Source organism: Petaurus breviceps, unplaced genomic scaffold, assembly GCF_028583685.1.
Source record: "Petaurus breviceps papuanus isolate PSGF00001 unplaced genomic scaffold, PetGlider_PUasm1.0 177, whole genome shotgun sequence".
Taxonomy (NCBI): Eukaryota; Metazoa; Chordata; class Mammalia; order Diprotodontia; family Petauridae; genus Petaurus; species Petaurus breviceps.
The window spans coordinates 5,633,710-5,658,410 of NW_027185776.1; the positions used below are offsets into that span (position 1 = coordinate 5,633,710).

Here is a 24,701-nt window from a genome sequence, read left to right on the forward strand (position 1 = left end):
AGTCAGTGTGGAATCCTGTTGGAATAGGCAGGGATGGAAGAGTGCAGTCCAGCCCCTGCCCCTGGAGCAAGAAGCAGTGGCCCACCAACCACATGGCTGCCTCAGGAGCTCTTGGCCTGCAGATTATAGGGTGAACAAGGGACCATTCAGAGGGTAATGGCTCTTGCTTTAACCTGCTTGGATCTGGATCACAGCCTTGGATGGCGTTCTTGGGGTGTGTGGTCAGTGTGCCAGAGCTTGTGGGGGCTGTAGAGAGAGCGTCCAACTAATAGCTCTGGCATCTGCAAAAACCCCAGAAATTTGAGAAAAAGCTCTCTCCATTCTGTAAGCAGAGTTCTACCATGGCAAAGAGCTCAAAAGTCAAGTAATTGGCTGGCAAGATGAGCAAGCAGAGGAAGCACAAACAGACCATAGAATCCTTATTTGGGGACAGAAAGGATCAATGCATGGAGCAGGAGGAAGACAGTGAAATCAGAATTCCTGCATCAAAAGCCTCCAAGAAAAATATGAACTGGTTACAGACCATGGAGTAGCCCAAGAAGGATTTTGAAAATCAAGTAAAAGAAGTGGAGGAAAAATTGGGATTAGAAATTAGAATGATGCAAGAAAAGCATGAAAAGCAAGTCAACAGCCTGCTAAAGGAAACCCAAAAATACACTGAAGAAAATAACACTGAGTCTGGCGTGGAGGAGCCAAGATGGTGGCATAGAAGCAGGAAGACTCCTTGGGCTCCCCCCATAACCACCTCAAAAACTTATAAAAAATGACTCCAAACAAACTTTAGGGCTACAGAACCCACAAAGTGATAGAGAGAAACTAACCTCCCGGTGAAGATAGACTGGCAGGAAAGGACGATTGCAGCGCACTGGGAGCAGAGCCCACAACCATGGGAGTCGATGGTTTTAGCCCTAGGGTGGCCCAAGGAGACGCCAGCTGGAGGGACTCTGGGAGAGAAGATTACCAGTAGCTGTGGTAGTTTCCAGAATTATCAACCCATAAATGCCAAAGACAAAGTAAGAGGTCAGTGGATTTTGGGAACAGGGGGTCTGGGAGTGTGGTCTGGCCTCTGGCCCTGGAAGGAGAAGCAGCTGAAGTGCAGTGGCCGCCACCACGTGACTGCTTCAGAGCTCCTGGCCTGCAGGTTGTAGGGGGACCAAGCTTCCAGTCTGAGGGGTAATCGCACTTGCTTTAACCTGCTTGGATATGGTTTGCTATCTAGGGTGGAGGAACTAGGGTGCATGACCAGTGTGCCAGAGCCAGTGGAGGCTTATGAGAGGGCACCCAACTAATAGCTCCAGCAGCTGAGAAAACCCCAGCAATTTGGGACAAAGCTTTCCTCTCTGGAAGCAGAGTTCTACTGTGGCAAAAAGCTCAAAAGTCAAGTAATTGAGTGGCAAAATGAGCAAGCAAAGCAAGCACAGCAATCTGAATTTGGACTCCTTTTTTGGGGACAAAAAGGATCAAAGCATGAAAGAGGAGGAAGACAACAAAGTCAGAACAACTGCACGAAAAGCTATCAAGAAAAATATTAATTGGTTACAGGCCACAGAGGAGCTTAAGAAGGACTTTGAAAACCAAATAAGAGAAGTGGAGGAAAAAATTGGGAAGAGAAATGAGAATGATGCAAGAAAATCATGAAAAGAGAGTCAACAACCAGACTGAAGAAAATAACACCTTAAAAAATAGATTAGGGAATGAAATACACACTAAATAGGATATCTCACCCTCCAGGAGAGTAGGGGGGGAAGGAGATGAGAGGAGGATGATGGAAGGGAGGGCAGGCTGGGGAGGAGGGAAGTTGGAAGCACCCACTTTTGAAAAGGGATGGGATGAAAGTAGAGAATAGAACAAGTGGGAGGTGGGATAGGAGGGAGGGAAATGTCAGTCTTTTACAATATATCTACTACCGTGTTTCCCCAATAATAAGTGTCTTATTATTTTTTTTGGACAGAAAAACACCAGAGGGTTTATTTTCAGGGGAGGGCTTATTTTAATGAACATTGACAGCAATTTTAATAAACAGGTAAATGTGAACAAAAAAATGTACCTTTATTCAATAAGCAAATCACTGGGGAAGAACAGGATGACGTGCTCACTGCTGCAGCTCTGATTGGATGCAGCTCGGAGCGCGGCGTGCATTTCACTGGGGTGGGGGGGAGCGGTGCATACAGAGGGTACCATAATGTAGCATGTAGCGCAGGGGATCACCTTCACTATAGTAGCAATCTCAATAGGGCTTATTTTCGGGGGAGGGCTTATTTTAGAGGAATCTTACACAGTAAGGGGAGGGCTTATTTTCGGGATAGGTCTTATTATTGGGGAAACACGGTATGTTATTGTTTTGCATTAGCCACACATGTACAACCTATACTGAACTACTTATCTTCCCAGTAAGGGTGGGTGACAAGGAAGGAAGGGAATGAATCTGGAATTGAAAGTTTTAAAATAAAATATTCAAATATATATGTATATATATGTGTCTGTGTGTATATATATATATATATACATACATACATATATATATATATATACTATTATTAATACCATCTTACATGTAATTGGGAAATAAGATATACAGGCACTGAGGCATAGAGATCCACTGGAAAAGTCGAAAGGGGTATGGGAGAAAACATGGAAGAGAGCAGATTGGAGGAGGGGATACCCTGTGGGAGACTGCTATTTTGGGGGCAGTGGGTAGGGGAAAAATGGGGAGAAAATTTGTAACTCAAAATCTGGCAGAAACAAATGATGTAAATCAGAAGTTAATAAAGCATTTTTTAAAAATAGACTAGGGGCGGCTAGGTGGCACAGTGTGTAGAGCACCTGCCCTGGAGTCAGGAGGACCTGAGTTCAAATCCAGCCTCAGACACAACACAAAAACTAGCTGTGTGACCTTGGGCAAGTCACTTAACCCCAACTGCCCTCCCAAAAAGCAAAAATAAAATAAAAATAGACTAACTCATATGGTAAAAGAGGCTTAAAAAGCCAATGAGAAGAATGCCTTAAAAAGCCAAATTTGCCAGATGGAAAAAGAATCTCAAAAGCTCAATGAAGAGAATCATTCCTTCAGAATTAGATTGGAGCAAATGGAAGCTAGTGACTTTATGAGAAATCAAAATACTATTAAACAGATCCAAAAGAATGAAAAAATAGAAGGCAATGTGAAATATCTTGTTAGAAAAACCACTGACCTAGAAAATACATCCAGGAGAGATTATTTAAAAATTGTTAGGCTACCTGAAAGCCATGATCAAAAAAAGAACCTAGAAATCATCCTTCAAGAAATTCTCAAGGAAAATTGCCCTGATATTTTAGAACCAGAGGGCAAAATAGAGGTTGAAAGAATCCACCAATTGTCTCTTGAAAAAGAACCAAAAGGAAAACTCCTAGGAATATTATATCCAGGTTCCAGAGTTCCCAGGTCAAGGAGAAAATGCTGCAAACAATCAGGAAGAAACTATTTGAATATTGTGGAAACATAATCAGGATAACACAAGATCTAGCACCTTCTACATCAAGGGATCAAAGGGCTTGGAATATGATATTCCAGAAGTCAAAGGAGCTAGGACTAAAATCAAGAATCACTTACCCAACAAAACTGAGTATAATGCTTCAGGGTAAAATATGGTCATTCAGTGAAATAAAGGATTTTCAAGCATTCTTGATGAAAAAACTAGAGCTGAACAGAAAATTTGACTTTCAAATACAAGAAGCAAGAGAAGCATGAGAAGGTAAACAGGAAAAAGAAATCATAAGGAACTTATTAAAGTTTAACTATTTATATTCCTACATGGAAAAATGATAATTGTAACTCATAAGACTTTTCTCAGTATGAGGGTAGTTGAAGGGATTATATATGTGTATATATATATATGTGTGTGTGTGTACATACATATATATGTATAGGAGGGTATATGTGTATATAAGTATATATATATGAGTGTGGGTATATGTATGTTCATGTATACATGGACAAGGGGCACAGGATGTGTTGAATATGAAGGGATGATATCTAAAAAATACAATTAAGAGCTGAGAGAGGAATTTATTGGGAGAAGGAGAAAGGGAGACATAGATTAGGGTAAATTTTCTCATATAAAAGAGGCAAGAGAAAATTGTAACAATGGAAGGGAAGAGCAGGAAGGTGAAAGGGCATGGGACAACCTTATTCTCATTGAATTTGGCTTAAGGAGGGAATAACATATACATTCATTTGGGTATCTTACTCTACAGGAAAATAGTGGGGCAGGGGATAAGGGGGGGATGATAGAAGGGAGGACAGATTAGGGGAGAGGGTAATTAGAAGCAAACATTTTTGAAAAGGGATAGGATCAAAGGAGAAAATAGAATAAGTAGGGGGTGGGATAGGATGGAGGGAAATATAGTTAGTCTTTCACAATATAACTAGTATAGAAATGATTTGGGTAACTATACATGTACAATCTATATTGAATTGCTTATCTTCCCAGTTGGGGGGTGCAGGGTGAGGAGGGAAGAAGGGGAAAAAATCTGGAACTCAAAGTTTTAAAAACAAATGTTTAAAAAAAATTTTTTTTACATGCAACTGGGAAATAAGATATACAGGCACTGGGCTATAGAAATCCATCTTGCCCTACTAGAAAGTTAGGGGTTAGACAGGGGAGGATATAAGAGAGATTAGATTTGGGAAAGGGGTATTCAGTAGGCTTGCTACATTGGGTTGGGGAGTAGGGGAAAGATGGAAAGAAAAATTGTAACAAAATCTTGTGGAAATGAATGTTGAAAACTAAAACTAAAAAAATAAATAAAATTTTTATATATAGTGATTTCTTCCACCTTAGAACTACACAAGAGGTCAATAGTAAAGGGAGTTACTAGCAAAGATAGTGCCAGTGTTTCCCAGAATAACCAGAGAGCAGAGAGAGACACATAGCCTGCAAGGCTCTGTGTGTAGATGCAACAATAATAGAGGGCTTACCTGAGAAATCTCTAAAGTGGTCAGAAAATACCAAGATTGGAGGCTTGAAAACCATTGAAAACTGATTAGGGATGTCCAATTTGGTGCCTGAGCACTCATATTTGTATATCCCAGCCCTAGGGATTCCAAGGTTCCTTCTACAGTGTCTTGAAATACCAGAGAGGGCCTTGAAGATCTGGTGCTCTGAACCTTAAAATAGAGGTCAGTTTATGAATCCAGGTGACCCAGGTCTAGACTATGCAGGGCCAACTACCCCATCCAAAAGCATAGCAGGAGGTGGTACTTGGCCATGACACAAAGACCTACCTCAGGAACTAAAGCTGGAGAGATTAATAAATCAAGGAAAATTCCTGCCATTATCAAAAATTATTGCAAATCCAAATACTCCCCAAAATAAGATTGTAATTCCATAACAACTACAAAACAAAAACTCAAAGGCAAAAAATGCCACATGAATACTTGAAGAAAAAAAGTAAGACATAAAAAATTAGATAAAAACTCTTGAGTAGAGATTTGGGAGAACAAAACTAGAACAAAAAGTAGTAAACCTTACCTAAGCAACAGACTCACTAAAACCTAAAATAGAACAAAAATCACCATCTCCTTAAGACAGCAAGAAATATTAGAACAAAACCAAAAGATTAAAAGAAAATAGAAGAAAATGTAAGACGTCTTATATCAAAAGGAACTAACCTGCAAAATTGGTCAAGGAAAAATTACTAGAGAATTATTAAACTTCCTGAAAACCATGATTTTTAAAAAAATACTTTATTTTTAGTTTTCAGCATTCACTTTCATAAGCTTTTGAGTTTTAAATTTTCTCCTCCTCCCTCCCTCTCCCTCCCCAAGACAACATATAAGCTGATATAGGCTTTACATATATATTCATATTAAGCATATTTTCACATTAGTCATGTTCTAAAGAAGAATTAGGACCAATAGGAGGAACCATGAGAAAAAGCAAAACAAAACAACAAAAAAGAGAGTGAATAGTATGCTTCAATCTGCATTCAGACTCTCTTGTTCTTTCTACGAATGTGGACAGCATTTTCCATTGTGAGTCTTTTGGAGTTGTTCTAGATCCTTGCATTTCTGGTAATTGCACAATGTGGCTCTTACTGTGAACAATATTCTCCTGATTCTGCTTACTTCACTCAGTATCAATTCGTATAAAGTCCGTCTGCTCATCATTTCTTACAGCACAATAGTATTCCGTTACATTCATATACCATAACTTGTTCAGACATTCCCCAATTGATGGACAACCCTTCAGTTCCCAGTTGTTTGCTACTACACAGAGAATTGTTATACATATTTTATACATGTCAGTTCTTTTCCCATTTTTATAATCTCTTTGGGATACAAACCTAGAAGTGGTATTGCTGGGTCAAAGGATATGCATATTTTTATAGCCCTTTGGGCATAGTTCCAAATTGCTCTCCAGAATGGTTGAATCAGTTCACAACTCCACCAACACTGCATTAGTGTTCCAATTTTCCCACATCCTCTCCAACATTTATCATTTTTCTGTTTTGCCACGTTAGCCAATCTAATAGGTATGATGTGGTACCTCAGAGTTGTTTTGATTTGCTTTTCTCTAATCAATGGTGATTTAGAGCATTTTTTCATGTGACTATAAATAGCTTTAGTTTCTTCATCTGAAAAGTGCCTTTTCAGATCCTTTGACCACTTATCAATTGAAGAATGACTTGTATTCTTATAAATTTGACTCACTTCTCTACATATTTGAGAAGTGAGGCCTTCATCAGAGATACTGGCTGTAAAAATAATTTCTCAGTTTTTTGCTTTCCTTCTAATCTTGGTTGTATTAGCTTTGTTTATGCAAAAGTTTTTCAATTTAATGTAGTCAAAATCATTCCTTTTGGGGGCGTCTAGGTGGCACAGTGAATAGAGCACCAGCCCTCGAGTCAGGAGGACCTGAGTTCAAATCTAGCCTCAGATACCTAACACTTACTAGCCGTGTGACATTGGGCAAGTCACTTAACCCCAATTGCCCTGCCCTCCCCCCTCCAAAAAGCAAAAAAAAAAAAAATCATCCATTTTGCATTTCATAATGTTCTCTATCTCTTCTTTGACCATAAATTCTTCCCTTTTCCATAGATCTGACAGGTAAACTATTCCTCGCTCTCCTGTTTTGCTTTTAGCATCAGCCTTTATATCTAAATCATGTACCGATTTTGACTTTATTTTGGCATAGGGTGTAAGATGTTGGTCTATGCCTAGTTTCTGCTATACTATTTTTGAGTTTTCCTAGCAGTTTTTGTTAAATAGTAAGTTCTCATCCCTAAGGCTGGAGTCTTTAGATTAATCAAACAGTAGATTACAATAGCCATTGACTATTGTGTCTTGTGTACCTAATCTATTTTACTGATCCACCATTCTATTTCTTTTTTTTTTTGGAGGGGGAAGACAAAGCAGTTGGGGTTAAGTGACTTGCCCAAGGACACACAGCTAGTATAGTGTATTGTGTCTGAGGCCGAATTTGAACTCAGGTCCTCCTGACTCCAGGGCTGGTGCTCTATTCACTGTGCCACCTAGCTGCTCTACCCCACTCTATTTCTTAGCCAGTACCAAGTAGCTTTGATGATTGCTGCTTTATAATACATTTTAAGATCTGGTACAGCTGGGCCACCTTCCCAAACCATGATTTACAAAAAAAAGTATGAACACTTTATTTCAAGAAATCATAAATCAAAACTGCCTAGATCTATTTAGAATCATAGGACAAGATAAAGATATAAATAATTCACTGATCACCTTCTGAAAGACTCCACAAAAAGAAAAATCTGAGCTATGTCATACTTCACATCAAGAGCTCCCAGGTCTTGGGAATACTATAATCATCCTGCAAAAAATACTAAAAACATCCAGAAAGAAGCAATTTAAGTATCAAGGGACCATAGTCAAGATCACACAAGAACTGGCAGCTTCTACAATAACTAAAAGGAGACCACAAAATATAATATTCTTTTTAAAATTAATAGTATTTTATTTTCCCCCAGTTACATGTCAAGAAAATTTTTAGCATTTGATTTTACAAGATTTTGAGTTCCAAATTTTTCTATCTACCTCCCTCCCCTTCCTTCCCTTCCCCTCCTCTGAGAATGGTAGGCAGTTTGATATGATTTATACATGGACTATTATGTAAATATGTTAGTCACAATTGTGAAAGAAGAAATAGATCAAAAGGGAAAAAATCATGAGAAAGAATAAAATGAAAAAAATATGCTTCAATCTGCATTCATAATTGTGAAAGAAAAAACAGATTTTTTGAAAAATCATGTGAAAGAATAAAGTAAGTGAAAAAAAAAAGCTTTGATCTTGCATTCAGAGCCCATCAGTTTTTTTATCTGTATATGGTTAGCATTTTCTTTCATGAGCCCTTTGTACTTGCCTTGGATCACTGTGTTGCTAAGAAGAGCTGAGTCATTCATAGTTGATCATCACACAATGTTGCTGATGCTGTATATGATGTTTTCCTGGTTCTGCTCATTTCGCTTTACATCAGTTCATACAAGTCTTCCTTGGTTTTTCTGAAATCTGCCTGTTCATCATTACTTATTGGAGAATAGTATGCCTTTACATTCATATACCACAACTTGTTTAGCCATTCCCAAGCAGATGGGCATCCCCTCAGTTTCCGATGTTTTGCCACCATGATAAGGGCTGCTATAAATATATTTTTGCATATAAAAATATATCATTTTTTATGATCTCTGTGTATGCACAGTTTAGTTGCCCATTGGGCATGGTTCCAAATTGCTCTCTAGAATGGCTGGATCATTTCACAATTCCACCAATAGTGCACCAGTGTCCCATTTTCCCATGTCCTCTCCAACATTTGTCATTTTCCCTTTTTGTCATATTAACCAACTTGTTAGGGATGAGGTGGTACCTCAGAGTTGTTTTAGTTTGCATTTCTCTAATCAATAGTGATTTAGAGCATTTCTTCATATCCCTATAAATAGCTTTGACTTAATCTGAAAACTGCCTGTTCATAGCCTTTGAGCATTTATCAGTTGCAGAATAGCCTGTATTCTTATAAATTTGACTAAGTTCTTTATATATTTGCTATTTACCTCCTTAGTTTCTTTCTAGTTTATTTTTTGGTTGGATTTATTGAGTTCTGAGAGTGAACAGTTGAGGTCCCCCACTAGAATAGTTTTGCTGTCTATTTCTTCTTGTAATTCACTTAACTTCTCCTTTAAGAATTTGGATGCTAGGGGCTGCTAGGTGGCACAGTGAATAGAGCACAGGCCCTTGGAGTCAGGAGGACCTGACTTCAAATCCAGACTCAGACACTTAACACAAAAACTAGCCATGTGACATTGAGCAAGTCACTTAACCCCAAATCCCCTACCTTCCCCCCTCCAAAAAGCCAAAAAAAAAAAAAAAAAAAAAGAAAAGGAATTTGGATGCTACACCACTTGGTGCATATATGTTTGGTATTGATATAGTTTCATTACCTATGGTACCTTTTAGCAAGATGTAGTTTCCTTTCTTATCTCTTTTAATTAGGTCTGTTTTTGCTTTTGCTTTGTCTGAGATTGAGATTGCTACCCAAGCTTCTTTTACTTCAGCTGAAGCATAATATATTCTACTCCAGTCCCTTACTTTTACTCCGTGTGTCTCTCTGCTTCAAGTGTGTTTTTTATAAACAACATATTGTAGGATTTTGGGTTTTGATCCATTCTATCTGCTTATGTTTTATAGGAGAGTTCTTCCCATTCCCATTCACAGTTATGATTACTACTTTTGTATTTCCTTCTATCCCATTCTTCTTCCTGTTTGTCCTCTCTCTCTTTTCACCCTTCCCCTCCTCACCAGTGTTTTGCTTCTGTTTACCACCTCCCCTGATCTGCCCTCTCCTGTCAGTCCCAAACCCACCCACCCCTCCTTTATTTAATCTCTTCCTTTCTTACTTCCCTGTCAGGTAAGATAGATTTCTAAATTCAACTGATTGTGTATGTGATTCCCTCTTTGAGCCAGTACTGATGAGAATAAGGTTCAAGTGATGCTTATCGCCCACCCTCTCATTTTCCCCCACTGTAATAGGTTTTTCCTGCCTCTTCATGTGAAATAATTTAGCCCATTCTACCTCTCCTTTCCTTCTACACCCATTGCACTCCTTTTTCACATCTCTTGATTTTTTTTATGTCATTCCCCAAATTCACCTCATACTCATACCCTCTGTCTATGTGTAGTCCTTTTGGTTGTACTACTAATAATAAAATTTTTAAGAATTACAAGTATCATTTCTCTATGTAGAGAAGTTTAGCTCTAGGGAATCCCTTATGTTTTCTTTTCCCTTTTTACCTGTTTATACTTCTTTTGGGTCTTAATAATGGAGGTCAGATTTTTGGTTTAGTTCTGGTCTTCTCCTTATGAAAGCTTGAAATCCTTCAATTTCACTGAATGATCATTTCTCCCTGGGATATTATGCTTAATTTTGCCAGGTAAATGGTGCTTGATTGTAGTCCTAGCTCCTTCACCCTTCAGAATATCATGTTCCATGACCTCTAATACTTTAATGCTGTAACTGCCAAGTCCTGTGTAATCCTGATTGTGATTCCCTGATATTTGAATTGTTTCTTTTTGGCCACTTCTAGCATATTTTCCTTGACCTGAGAGTTTTGAAATTTGGCTATCATGGTCCTTGGAGTTTTTATTTGGGGATCTCTTTCCTGAAGTAATTGGTGGCTTCTTTCAATCCCCATTTTGCCCTCTGATTCCAGGACACCAGGGCAGTTTCACTTGACAATTTCTTGAAAGATGCTGTCCAGATCCTCCTTTTAATTATGACTTTATGGTAATCCAGTGATTCTAATATTATCTCTCTTGGTTCTATTTTCCAGGTCGGTTGTAAAATGCCATGAGGCATTTTACATTTTCTTCTATTTTTCATTCAGTTGAATTTGTTTGATTGATTCTTAATTCCTCATAGAGTCATTAGCTTCCACTTACCCAAGTCTAACTTCTAAGGTATTTTTTTCTTCAATCAAGTTTTGTACTTTCTTTTCCATTTGGCCAATTGTACTTGTTAAGAGTTGTTTTCTTCTGTGGATTTTTGTATTCCCTTTTCCATTTGGCTGATTCTATTTTTTTAAGCAGTTTTCCAAACTGTTGACTTTTTTTTCTTAATTCTTTTGTATCACTCTCATTTCTTTTCCCAGTTTTTCTTCTACCTCTTTTATATGATTTTAAGCTCTTCTCAAGCCTTCTTTCTGGGCTTGAGACCACTTCCCATTTTGCTTTGAGGTTTTGCCCGTAGGTGTTTTGACATTGCTGTCCTCTTCTGAGTTTGGGTTTTGGTCTTCCTTGTCACCATAATAACTTTCTGTAGTCAGGTTCTTTCTTTGTTGCTCTTTGCTCATCTTTTTTTTTTCTTTCTCCTTTCTTTTAAATTTGAGTTCTTCTCCTGGGGTGGAAGGAGCACTGCTTAAGCTTCTTGTGCCACGGACTGCAGGCCCTAGCTATTTACCTGGTGCCGAACTGCCCAAGGGCTCTTATGTCTGGTGCTGTGCTGAGGAGGTGGGGGTGGGGAGATGCTGGCACTGCTGGAGGCCGCAGGGGTCTGGCAGCCTACGTGGTGCTGAGCTGGGCTCCTAGTGTTGGTGTCTGACCTGTGGTGAGGCCTGGTGGGATGTCTTTGCATTTCTCCAGGGCTACACTGGAGCAGATAGAGGCTTTTAGAGCTGGAGTCCACCCATTTCACTGGCTATTCTAAGGTAGGGAGAAAGTCCTGGTACTGTTATTTGCCCACTCCACCCAACTGGGGCTCAGGATTTCCCACTGGTTTGCTGAGTTGGGGCTTGCTACTGGCTTGCTGGGATGCTTCCTGTCCTGGAATTCACTCCCTTTTTACCACAGTGAGATGTACCTTTCTTGCTGATCTTCCAAGGTTCCTGGGTTAAATGATTGTTTTCCCTTGTCTTTTTGCTGGACACATTTGAAAGTATTGTAGTTATATAACCTATATCAGAGTGTTTGCCATCTTGGGGAGGGGGGAAAGAGAGAAAAAAAATTTAGAACTAAAAATCTTATAAAAAATGAATGTTGAAAACTATCTTTATATCTTATTGGAAAAAAATAAAATACTATTTACAAAAAAAGGAAAGAAAGTAATGTAGTATTTTATATACTTTATTAAAAAGTGAGTGGTATAAATAGAGATTCACGATTTCAGAGAATAATCTTTTTGTGTTGTGTATGTATATGCAAATACTCTTTTTTGATGTTTAAGTTTCAGATTTTAAAAGGAAAATGTAAAAAAATAAAGAAATAAATAGTTTTCCAGCTCCAGTCTTGTATGGTTTTCTAAGATGCTCTGTGGTTCTGTCAGGTTCCTATTTCTATATGCAATTCTGCTTATATGGCAGCAGGTGGCACCAAATACTGTTGTATAGATGATTATTATTTTGCTTTCAAATCATACACTGAGTCTGCCAGAAAATATAAGTTTATAATATGTGTTTGAATCGACTTATGATCTTTTATACAGTATTTTAAGAGTTCCAGGATAAATTCTTTTTAATTCTTAAATTCATTCATCTTAGATATCTTCTTCTTATACACTTTGAATTTTCTGGAATTCAAAGAAACCTTTGCCTTTTCCACAAGACATATTCCTTAACAATTCTGGGAATTGCTTCACTTATGCTAGCATCACACTCTGCCAGGGAAAGGGGTCATTATTCTCCTTGTTTCCTATTGGTCTTGCCAGAGGCTCTGCTCTGGAAAGAAAAACACTCAACAAACTCTCCTACTTTGAGGTTTACTCCATTCATCTATATCAAGCAATCAATCCAAGAATCCTTATTGCCATCACTTTATTGGCTTACAAATCATTCTTCTTCCTTTTAAAAAATTTTTTTTAATTTGTTTATTTTTAGTTTTCAACATTCATTTCCACAAGATTTTGAATTACAAATTTTCTCCGTCTTTCCCCTACCCCCCCCCACCCTGAAATAGCGATCTTACTGAATACCCCTTCCCCCAATCTGCTTTCTCTTATATCCTCCTCCATCCCCCTCTAACTTTCTAGTAGGACAAAATGGATTTCTATACCCCAGTGCCTGTGTATCTTATTTCCTCTTCCTCCTTTCTAAAAGAGTTTGGTAGCAAGTCCAAAGTCTTCCTCTGCCACCCTATCCCTGCCTTTATACTTGGTGACTTCAATACTCCTGTTGAAGTTTCTCTAAACACTTTAGCTTCCCAATTCATCAATCCCTTCAACTCCCATAACATATCTTTTTTTTTTTTTGAGGGGGGAAGGCAAGGCAAGTGGGGTTAAGTGACTTGCCCAAGGTCACACAGCTAGTAAGCATGTCATGTGTCTGAGGCCGGATTTAAACTCAGGTCCTCCTGACTCCAGGGCCAGTGCTCTATTCACTGTGCCACCTAGCTGCCCCTGCTAATAACAGATCTTAAAAAAATTTTTTTGCTAATGCTCTTCTGTTTTAGTTCTATCATTTCCCAATGACTACCCTCTCCAATAGGACCCTCCCTTGTAATAGAGTTAAACAAAATAAACACATTGACTATGTCTTATAATATGTTCCTCATTTCACACTTTTGTTTATTACCTCTATGGCAAGGGGCATGTTTCACCATCAACCCTCTGAAATAATTACTCGTCACTGCATTGATCAGAATTCTGAAGCCAGAATGCAAAGTTGACAGACATCAGCTATAATCAAATGTGAATGCCCCAATTTTATTTTGGGTGATGGAAGTCTCAGGCCAAATGAACTATCTTCTAAGAAAGTAACATATGTATACAACAAAAGGCTCATCTACCATAAGTACTATTGACCTGAAAATTTGGTTAAAAGAGGCAAACAGACTAGATGATATATAAATTCATATTGTTTTATTCCCTTAAAGCTAACAGATACTTGTATATACAGAGCTAAAAACTTAAATTTTCACTGTCTGATAAAAGAATGAGAAGCTTTAAATACTTTTCAGAACAATCACAACTCAGGACATCTGTGTCACTCAAATTTGTGATCTACATATATGTTTAACCATAGTATGAGAAAGGAATTTTCTTAATTGAATAGGTTGAAAATACAATAAGAGAGCTGACAAAGTGTCCATTGAAATTACAACCTAGGTTATCTGTGTTTTCTATGCCATTAATATGATATAGCATAGTATATGTCCATAAAATATTAATATCCCCCCTCAAAAATGGGGGGGGATAACTAGGCGGTATAGTGAATAGAGCACTGGCCCTGGAGTCAGGAGGACCTGAGTTTAAATCTGGCCTCATACACTTGATCACACTGACTAGCTATGTGACTTTGGGCAAGTCACTTAACCCCAATTGCCTTGCATTCCCCCCTCAAAAGAAAAAACTAAACATAATAAAAATTCCATTATTCCAAGTAGTGTCTAGTCAAGGGGACTTGTCCTTGGTAGTCATTAACAGAAGAATGCTCTGGTCAGCTTCATCTGACCTTGTAGTGTTGACACAGGAAACAGCATTTTGAATTCACTCAAAGAGCAAGGCATGTCTATTATGCTAGAGAATTGAAAAGCATTATGGTAGATTAAGCTCAAAATGGGCCACAATGGCTCTATTGATTGACCAATCCAGGTTTTAGGCCTTTGTCAGATATTGGTGGTTCAAAATGGTTTGGGGAAGGATCTACAGTACAAAAAGAGGAAAGCTCTGTAGAGTCTGGATTAGTTTACTTCTACTGTGCCCTGAGAAGTGAAAAATGAGATAGCCTAAGAAAACTTGACTAACAATAATTTGAGGAGGATGGACCTTATCTTCCTTGTGGATCCGGGTCAAATGTAGATCAAATTATTCCCTGGGGATAGTGTGAGGTTTTAGTTACCTACTTGATTCTGATTCCTTCAATTTCCCTTCCTCTCCTATAATTTTCTTTTAATACGATGCCTTTGAATCCTTTTTTTTCTCAAGATTCTCTTTAGATACATCTTCTTTCCAAAGACAGGCCCCTTTCCTCGTCTTTCTCTAGGTTTGCCTACTTATCTTCCTTTTTTCACCCTCCTCAGTTCTATCTTGTTATTTCTTCCCTGGTTCCTCCTGTGATTTAGCACAAAAAGCACTAGTGTATTCCTTTAAAAAAAAAATTAAGGGGCAGCCAGGTGGCTCAGTGAGTAAGAGCACCGGCTCCAGTGTTGGGATGACCTGGATCAAATCTGGGCTCAGATACTCAGTACCACACCCAGAAATAACTGGCTGTCTATAACCTTGAGCAAGTTACTTAACCCTGATTGCTTTAAAAATAAATAAATAAAATAATTTTAAAAATTAATTTATTTTTAATTTCAACATTCATTTCCACAAGATTTTGAGTTCCAAATTTTCTCCCCATCTCTCCCCTCCCCCCACCCCAAGGTGGGTGATCTTACTCTGCCATCTTGGCTCTACCTAGAGCACTAGTTTATTCTTGTTAGAATTCTGTCACTCTTTTACTATGTGACCTTGGGAATAGAACTTTCCTTCTCTAGTCATTTGTTTCCTCCACTGTGAAAAGAGTATCTTGGACTTTTAAGTATAAAGGACTTTTGAGTTCCCTTCTAGTTCTAAGAATCTAGGAGGTCCTGTTACAATTTACTGCTAGGCTGGTTGTAGTTGTGATGAGGGTAAGGGTGCTCGAGACCCCAAAATACCAGCATGCCGGGTCCTGCAAAATGAATTCGACTCAAGTCTTCTCTCAGTCAAAGAAAAGCAAAGTTTATTAAAAGTTCATTTATATTGGACACAGAGTAACTCTGTGCTAGAAAATTCTATGATGCTCTCACATCTTATGGAGCAAGATGAGGTTGTGGGAGGAATCTAGAAGAGGAGTTTGGGGAGGGTCTTCAAGAGGAGTCAGATGAGGTCATACTCCAGTAATGAGCTTGGGGAAGGTCATCAGGAAGAGTTAATGAGGTCAGGTAACAGTTGATTTTGTGTATAGATTTTTTTTTGCTTTTTTTTTTTGGAGGGCAGTTAGGGTTAAGTGACTTGCCCAAAATCACACAGCTAGTTTTTTTGTTTGATTTGAACTCAGGTCCTCCTGACTTCGGGGCCAGTGCTCTATTCGCTGCACCACCTAGCCGCCCTGGGTATAGATATTTTGATAGGCTCAAGGGTGGGAAGTAGATGGACAATGGAGGGCCAAGCTAGTAACAAAGGTTTGGGCAGAGCCACAATGAAAGGCTTATGGCCTCATGCAAATGCCTCATCAAATGAGACTATTCAATCAGAGGTCAAGGGGGTTCCCAGAGCCTACACCTCAAAGATCCAAGGAGAGCTCAAGGGGGTTCTCAGAGCCTGCACCCAGTTTGTTTTTATACTCTCTTAGATAACTTTAAAAAATTGTAATAGACATGTAACAGGAATGTTTAGTCAAGATGGCAGAATCAGAGGTTTTAAAAGAGCCATGTAATGTGTGAGAAGTTCAAGAGATGTAATTTCTGGGCAATTAATAATTTTATTAATATTGGTTAGTGAATAATTAATAAAAGAATGATTATTTGACCATCTCTCTTAAACCAAGGCAGATCATGGAGGCCTATGCTTCTACGCCCTTGGAAGACTGGATATTGCTGACAGATAGCAATCAACTCTGTTTGGTTAATAGTTAATGAGAATGATGAGGTACAGGCTCTGGGCATCCTCTTGAGCTCTGCTTGACTCTTCTTTATGGGTGCCTCTTCATTTTTATGGTTCCCTGACCAGGAACACTTCTAATCTCAAGCTCTTCTCCAGCTGGGACTGGAAGGTACGGAAGCCTCTCTTTCCCTAGTACCTTGGAAGTGCAGTTTTTTGTTTTGTGGTTTTTTTGTGTGTGTTTTTTGGGGGGCCTGACATCTCAGGTCTCATTAGGTCACACAGCTAGGAGGCTGTTTTGTGCTCAGCCTGACCTCAGGTACTCAGGTCCTGTTTAGTTATTTTGGAGAACATGGACATGTGCACAGCTTCTGAAGAATGGAGGACAAGGACAGACTCCCCATCTGGAAGTGTAAGCCAGATTCTCTCAATTCTCTCAGCGCTATGGAACTGGGAAAACTTCAGGTACTTTTTTGTGGGGTTTTTGGTTTGTTTTTCAAGGCTTACTCTCAAACCTTCCTTTATGGAGGAAGGGACTTCCAGGCCCTATGCCTGTAGCTCCCAAAAGTTTGCCTTTAGGTTGTCTTTTACAACATTGGAAAAATTTTAGTTTCTCTGGAGACCTTAAAAAGGAAAAATTGGTGTTTTTTTGCAACACTGTTTGGCCTGCATATCACCTAGAAGATGATGAATCGTGGCCTGTTTTGGGGACTTTAAAAGATAATACTCTCTTGCAGTTAAAATCATACTGTCACAGAGAAGGAAGATGGATTGAAGTTGCCTACTTAATGGCCTTTGTTGAACTTTCTCAGAACTTGGTTCTCAGGAAAGATTGTGAGATACTTGAAGCTAGAGCCTCTCACCAAAGAGGTGACCTTTTTCCTATGGCTTCGGCCCCAGCCCTTCCCCCCTCAGCAACTTTGCTCAGGTCCCAGTCACCAGTCTCACTGAGGCAGCTCCCCCACCCTTTTTCCTTTGGTTTCTCTTTCCTTTTCCTCTAGCCCAACACCCCTCATTTCCTGCCTTCTACACCATACATATCTCTTACCCTGCATCTCCCAGCATGGCCCCTCCTCACTCAGGGACCCTTGCTCAGGTCCCAGCCACTGGTCTTACTGAGGTGCCTCCCTCTGTGGCCCCTCTCTCTGAGGCAACACCCACTCAGGCCTCAGGCTCTACCCCCACAGAAGTCATAGAGGTATCTCCTCTTCTGACCCCTTCCCCTCCTCATGTGCCAGCTGACCTTCCCTCTTGCAAGCTGTATCCCCCAGTCTTACAGTCTGATCCAGTTCAGCCAGCACCCCTCATTCACTCCCTCACAGGAATTGGGACTTCCAGTCTCCCTTCCCAAGCCCCTGTCCCCACAGCACCTTCAGGACTTTTCCCCTTAAGTGAAGTGGTTATCTCTTCTGGTGGGACAACTAGAGTGCATGTTCCATTCTCCATTTTGGATGTCAATCAAATTAAAGAAAAATGGGGCAAGTTCTCCGAAAATCCTACAAAGTTTACTGAAGGCTTTTAGGACATATCCCTACAATTTGAGCTTTCTTGGGGTGATTTGCATATCCTCTTCTCTACCTGTTGTTCCACTGAGGAGAAGAAGAGAATCTAAGAACAAGTCCAAAAATTTAGGGATTGTTTGGCTAGCAATGACCCCAGAAAATACCCCCAGGAATGGCTGCTGTTCCCACTAGTGACCCAGGATGGGATTATCAAATCCGGGAGGATAGGGAGAAGAGAAAACATATGGCACTTTGCCTGTTAGAAGGCCTAAAAACTGAATTTCAAAAACAAGTAAATTATCAGAAAGTTAGAGAAATTTCTCAGACAAATTAAGAAAACTCTGCCCTTTTCCTAGATAGACTTGTAGAAGTATACACATTTAGATCCTGACTCTATAGAAGGGGCAGCAATCCTTAACATGTATTTCATTAGTCAGTCTGCCCCAGATATTAGGAGGAAACTGCAGAAATTGGCAATGGGACCCCAAACACCTCAGGCCCAATTACTGGAGATGGCCTTTGGAGTCTTTAATAACAGAGACCTGGTTGCAGCAGAGGAGAAAGAATGCAGGGAATGAACCAGAGACAGAGAACATGCTTGATTCTGGAAGGAACCCCCCCAGAGGGAGCCCCAGAAACCAACACCTCTAGAACTGTGCCCATCTGACCAGGAGGGACATTGGAGGAAGGATGGTTACTGAGGTAAAAGTGGTAGAGCCACCTCCCAGTACCCTGTCCTCCAGTCTTCTCAAGACTTGGAATGATGGGGAAGCCTGGGACTTGGCAGTGCTCCCACCTTCTCCATTTCCCTTGCTGAGCTCTGGGCAAGCATCAAGGCTGAAGGTAAGGTTATCCACTTTATTATGGCTAAGTTCTCTGCTCTAACCAATTGGTTCTACCTTCCCCTTGACCAGTCATGTCAGGGGCATTAGAAGGGGAAACTGAAGGGATATCTCCAGACATACCCAGTCTCCTACCTACTTGAGGATCTGTTGCTTGAACACTCCTTCCTTATGCTTTCCTCTTATCCTGTCCCCTTGTTGGGAAGGGACCTGTTGGTGAAATTGGGAAGCCAGTTTTCTCTAGTTAAGCCTCCAAGATCTCCCCATGTTCCCTCAGAAGTGTGGGAGATAGTTGAGTCAATAGTTGGGATCAGGAAATTCCTGGGTGAGCTACTTCTGCCACGCCAGTATTTGTCTGACTTCAAGATCCTAAAATGTCTCCCCATCATGGTCTATATCCAGTTAAACCCAAGGCCTGGGAGGGACTACAATCATTAATTACTACTCAAGGCCCAGACAACCAGGTGAAAGCTTTTGAGACTTTGAAAACTAAATTGACCAACACTCCAGCTTTACCCAGTCTAGGAAAAACCTTTCACTCTCTATGATGATGGAAGGAAAGAACAGGCTCTGGGAGTTATTGCCTGTTGTTTTTTTTTTGGTACAATATGAATCTTTAAAAAAGAAACCAAGCCCCAATAAACCAATCCAAATCTCAAAGCAGACAAACTGTACAAAAAGACATGGAGAGAAGGCTCCTTGGGAAGGGAAAAGTGGCTCCACTGGGACAGCTGACTGGGCTGTGCTTTACAAAGGCACTGCCCTTCTCACCCCAAGTGAATCTACCTCACTTGCCCCCAGCCAGAACTGGCCTGGCCTGCATTTTCCCCCAATCAGAGGGGAATGCTCCAAGGGCAGTATGCCCTCTAGCCTCCAAGGCTGCTTCTGTTGGCAAGTTCAGTGTAGAAGAAAAGATCTCCCCTGGCCTGTGTGTTGTCCAACGGTCTTGTTAACGCAGGCTACTGCTGCTGCTGGCCTGGGAGCTGCCCCTACCGGGGTGCTCCGGACTGTGTCGGTTCTTCTTCTTCTTTTCTTTCTTCTTCCTTTTCCGCTCAGGATCTTCTTCCTTTTTCTTTTTCTTTTTCTTGTGATCCGAATTGGATGGAGTTTCTGGGGGGACAGGGTCCTGGGTACGACTCTGTTTGTGCTTGTGCTTATTCTTCTTCTTGGGGGGCTGGATGTGCATCAGTCGACACTGCTCTGGCAGCGGGCCGGCATGCAGGCTGAAGCCAGTCAACATGGTGCCCATGATGGGGTTGAAAGAGCCCCCAAGGATGGGAGGCTTCTCGATGAGAGAACGGAGGCCACTGTTGTCATGGAAGCCAGGGAGGTCGATCATCCCCGGAAGGTCTGGCAGAAAATTACTCAGCTTCTCCTTCACCTTCTTCCCACAGAATTTATTGTAGGCATGTTCCAGGTTGTAGTGTGTGATCAGATTGGTGCTGCCTGTCAGTTCTGTGCTGCCTGGGAGCTCCCGCATAAGGTAGAAGGGCCCGCACCCAGCTGCGGCCTTGTTAGCTCCAGGAGGAGCTGGGGCCGCGGCGGGCGGCGGGACCGTTCCGGGGCCTCCACCCGGGGAAGGAGGCGGCGGAGGGGGAGGCTTCCCCGGCCCAAAGCCCAGCGCGGCTGGTGGCGGCGGCGGCGGCTCAGTCTGGGCACCGAAAAGCGCTGTGAAGTTTTCCATCGCGTCGACCGCTCTGCCGCCACCGCTGCTGCTGCCTCCGCCCACTCGGAGTCTGGCCGTTATTGCCTGTTTTTGAAAACTACTAGATTCTGTGGCTGCTATTGCTTTCCATGTGCTAAATGTCCATGGAGCAATTTAGAAAGGAAAGGGATATCTGACATTGTTTTGACCTTGCCATAGTCATCTTTAATTCCAACCAGAGAAACTGTGTTTCCTCTATTCTTTTTTTGGTGCCTGTTTGGTCTTTGTTTGCCAGGTTTGTCTCCTCCAGGGTTCAAGCCATCAACCTCTGGATGACCACTAAGGCTATGCAAATTTCTGACTGAGTCTAAGTTCTCCAGCCTACTGGACCTGGCAGCATCCATGTTCCAGAGTCTGACCCCGTGAATGTGAAGTCTGACCCCTTGAACGGGACTCAGAGAGGCAGGGACAGCTCTACACCCAGTGCCAGCAAGAAGTACTTTCAGAAGCTGGGTCCCATTTGTTTGAGGGGGGGAATGATGAGATGCAGGCTCTGGGAATGCTCTTGAGCTCTCCTTGAGTCCTTGAAGTACAGGCTCTGGGAACCCTCCTTGAAATCTGAGTAAATCATCCCATTTGATGATGCATTTGCATGAGGCCATAAGCCTTACATTGTGGCTGGGCCCAGATCTCTGTTACTAGACTCCCCACCCTTGAGCCTATCAAAATATCAATCCACCCTTGAACTGGCCTAGCCCACCATTTTCTGTAGTCTCCAGGTAACCTCCAGCAACTTCCCATCCTTAATCACTCATTGACCTCATCTGACTTCTCCTGAAGACCCTCCCCAAACTCCTCCTCTAGGCCACCCCTATATTCCTCCCACAACCTTTCTGTATATAAGACCGCATCTTCCCTCCATGTGTGTGAGAGTGCCATAGAATGACCTAGCACAGACTTACTCTGTGTCCAATACAAACGAACTTTTAATAAACTTTACTTTTCTTTGGCTGAGAAGACTTGAGTCAAATTCATTCAGCAGGACCCGGCGTGTTGGTATTTTGGGGTCTCCAGAGCAACCCTAACCCTCTTTATGGTAACCTCTTCAAGAAGAATGAATATTATAATGATATGTGAACTTATTCTAATGAGGGACTGCCTTTCGCCTCCCTGCTGCATCCCCTTACCCCCCCCCAATTTTGATTATGTCACTCTTACCCCCAGACTACCCCTAATCTTGGGCAAACTAGACAAAAGATCTATGCCAACTCCCACATCCTCCTCCCCCTCCCCAAGCCTGAGTAGAGCACAATGGCCTTCCCCAGTTGGGTGGGGTCTAAACAAGATGGAGGAGAATGTTAAATCCAATCTCATTATCAGCCCTATTTTCCAGAGGCTAATTTGACCTAGTAGAGAATAAGAAAATAGGAAGGGATAAAATCCCAAATCTCCTCAATATTAGCAATTGCATTATTAATATAAGAGAAAAGCAATCATTTCTCTCAGCTAGGTTCCTCATCTATCTCTCAAAATAATCAACAAATAGAAATGCCAAAGAAAAAGAAACAGCTGAGAAAAAACATGTTATGATATTCCAAACTCCAATGAATCTGTAGTTCCATTAATCTGTGTCCTGCTTACAACCATGCAGATTGCAACCCACCCATGTCTAGTTATCCCATGTAATGTTCATCCATGCCCTCCCATTAATTTAACACAAAGGGATACACAAATTGTGTAGTCCTCCTCATATACTCTTGTTCTCTTCATATTGAATGGATACTAATGATGATTCAAGCTGTCCATCTTATCCCGCTGTATACTACTTCTCTTGAATAATTTGTCATGTGTCCACCATGTGTCCTTCCATTGTCTTTTGCATGATACTCATCATAAATTCTTTGGAGACAGTAGTATTCCAGTATTCACAGATACGCAATAAAATGAATATTATGGGGAAGAACCCCAAACTAACCCAGAACCATCAGAATTTGCTTTGACCCAGGATGCTAACATGTGTGGGGTACACTTTCTCCCCTCAATAGGACAATACAAAGACAATGAGGTGAGAAATACTACTCCTTACCAAGTTGGAACCAAGGGAAATAAACTTCCAATCCTTCATCAGGCCACCCCTGAGAATCTGCTAATTGTTGTGATCTCCTGGACCAGGATTTCTTAAACTTTTTCCCCTTGGGAACCCTTCAGTGCTTCTTAAACTATGGGTCAAGACCCCACATGGCATCTCAACCCACAGTTTAAGAAGTGCTGAAAGACCTATGCCAATTTGACTGCATCTGACCAAGTAAGACCACCTGAGGACCACTTAGACTGAGAATCAAAGCCACACAAAATGACTACATTAAAAACCAATGATAAGAAAGTGTAAATTCCCTAGGCTGGTAGAAGAAACACTCATATATTCAAAAGGATCTGAGATCTCAGTGATATGGCTATTCTCTATGAGGATACAGATCGTAACCCATCCACACTTGCCCAGTTTGTGCAGCTTTTATGTATGTCTTCCCATAAGTTCTCCATATGTGCCTATTCAAAAGACTAGAGGCTTTCCTTCCATTCTCTTCACATCATGAAGGTTGAGTGGAATGCTCTGGCTTTCTATTGTCATATCTCACTCTCACGATATGACTAGGCCATCTTCTCTTCCTATCATATAATTGCTTGGTGACATCTTTTATTCCTATTTTTCTGAGTCCTTCATTGGTTTATGTTGTTGTTTTTGTTGTTTGTTTTGAAGAGGACCGATGACATCATAGAGTAATGTCCTGACTGGATCATGAACTGGACTTAAATGAGGCAGAGCTCCATAAAGTTATCAGCCTCACTCTGTCTTCCAGAGTCACTGAAGTCCAGGGACAAGACAAAAGTTAGGATGACTGGCAATTGACTGGGATGTGGTTTATATGTTACAACTTGCTGATACCCACCAAATATCTTTGTATTATTCTTTGTGTGATATTTATTTTTAATTCTTCAGAGACTACATCTAGATCCTTATTGGGGCAAATAATGAATCCCTTGAAATGGCTGCATGTATTTAAATGGGCATTATTTGAAGTTATAATTATAATTATATAAAATATAATAATCTGTTTCAGTCAATGGAAATATGCAAGTGCTAATTTGAATGATGCACTAATTGGGACTTTATTGTATTGTGTTTTGTGTTTTGCTACAATCACATAACAATACTAGTAAGATTACATGCAACAGCATGCCAAGTCTTCTGGACCCCAGTGGAAGCAATGGACACCAGGCTTGGCCTTAGCCCTTGGCCCATATAAAGCCTCTATCTGGATTCCTCCAGCCTAGATTTCAACCTGAATTCTCTTAACAAAGGTATCAGATACCATGAAAGATGTGCCTGTGGCTATAGGGACTGCCAGGAGGCCATCCATTCCTGAGGACCTGACAGAGGCAGAGGAAGAAGAGCTCAGATCTGAACTTACTAAGGTGGAAGAAGAGATTGTGATGTTTTGGCAGGTCCTGGCAGCCAAAGAGAGACCCTGTAGTGAGCTGAAGAGAAAACTGGGCCTGTCTCCCTTGGATGGACTGAAGAATATCTTTCATAGAGCTGGCATGATATTCAGGTCTCCAATGCCTATGTGAAAATGTCTGTGAAAGTAGAATAAGAAAGTGACACACTCTGACCTTTACAAGAAGACTCAGGAAACTCTCTCCCAGGCAGGACAGAAGACTTTAGCTGCCCTGTCCAATGTAGTCTCTACTATCAGAAGGAAACTTGGAGATATAAGGAACTCTGCAACTTTCAAGTGTTTTGAAGATCAAGTTGGGAAAGTCCAGAGTCATTGGTGGGAGGGAAAATGGCAATGACAACCTTCCTTCACCAACAGGAAGCAGCAAAAAACTTCTGCAGGATCATGCTCCTTTCTAGACCCCTTTGGAGCTTTACTCTGCCACAGAACAAGTTCAAGAATCCTCTCAACTTGTCATGAGCAACGCTGCAGAAAAAAACCAATATAATGATAATTCAAATCAGGAAATGGACAGAGTTCAGTTTTGAAAATTCATATCCATCTACACATAGATACTTGCTGCTGGATTTGAGTAAAACAGGGAACAAAAAAGTTTTGTACACAGATATTTCATGCTAAAGTTTATAGATGAAATGTAT

General features: G+C 40.8%; 3 pseudogenes; 2 read left to right on the forward strand and 1 right to left on the reverse strand.

Moving 5' to 3' along the window:
* Positions 1-19,810: 19,810 nt before the first annotated feature.
* On the reverse strand, positions 19,811-20,613 carry LOC138159719 (mediator of RNA polymerase II transcription subunit 19 pseudogene; annotated as a pseudogene).
* A 1,046-nt stretch (positions 20,614-21,659) lies between these two features.
* Positions 21,660-24,701, forward strand: part of LOC138159720 (nuclear nucleic acid-binding protein C1D-like) — a 4,576-nt pseudogene continuing 1,534 nt past the window's right edge.
* LOC138159722 (tumor protein D54 pseudogene) lies at positions 22,606-24,609 on the forward strand (annotated as a pseudogene).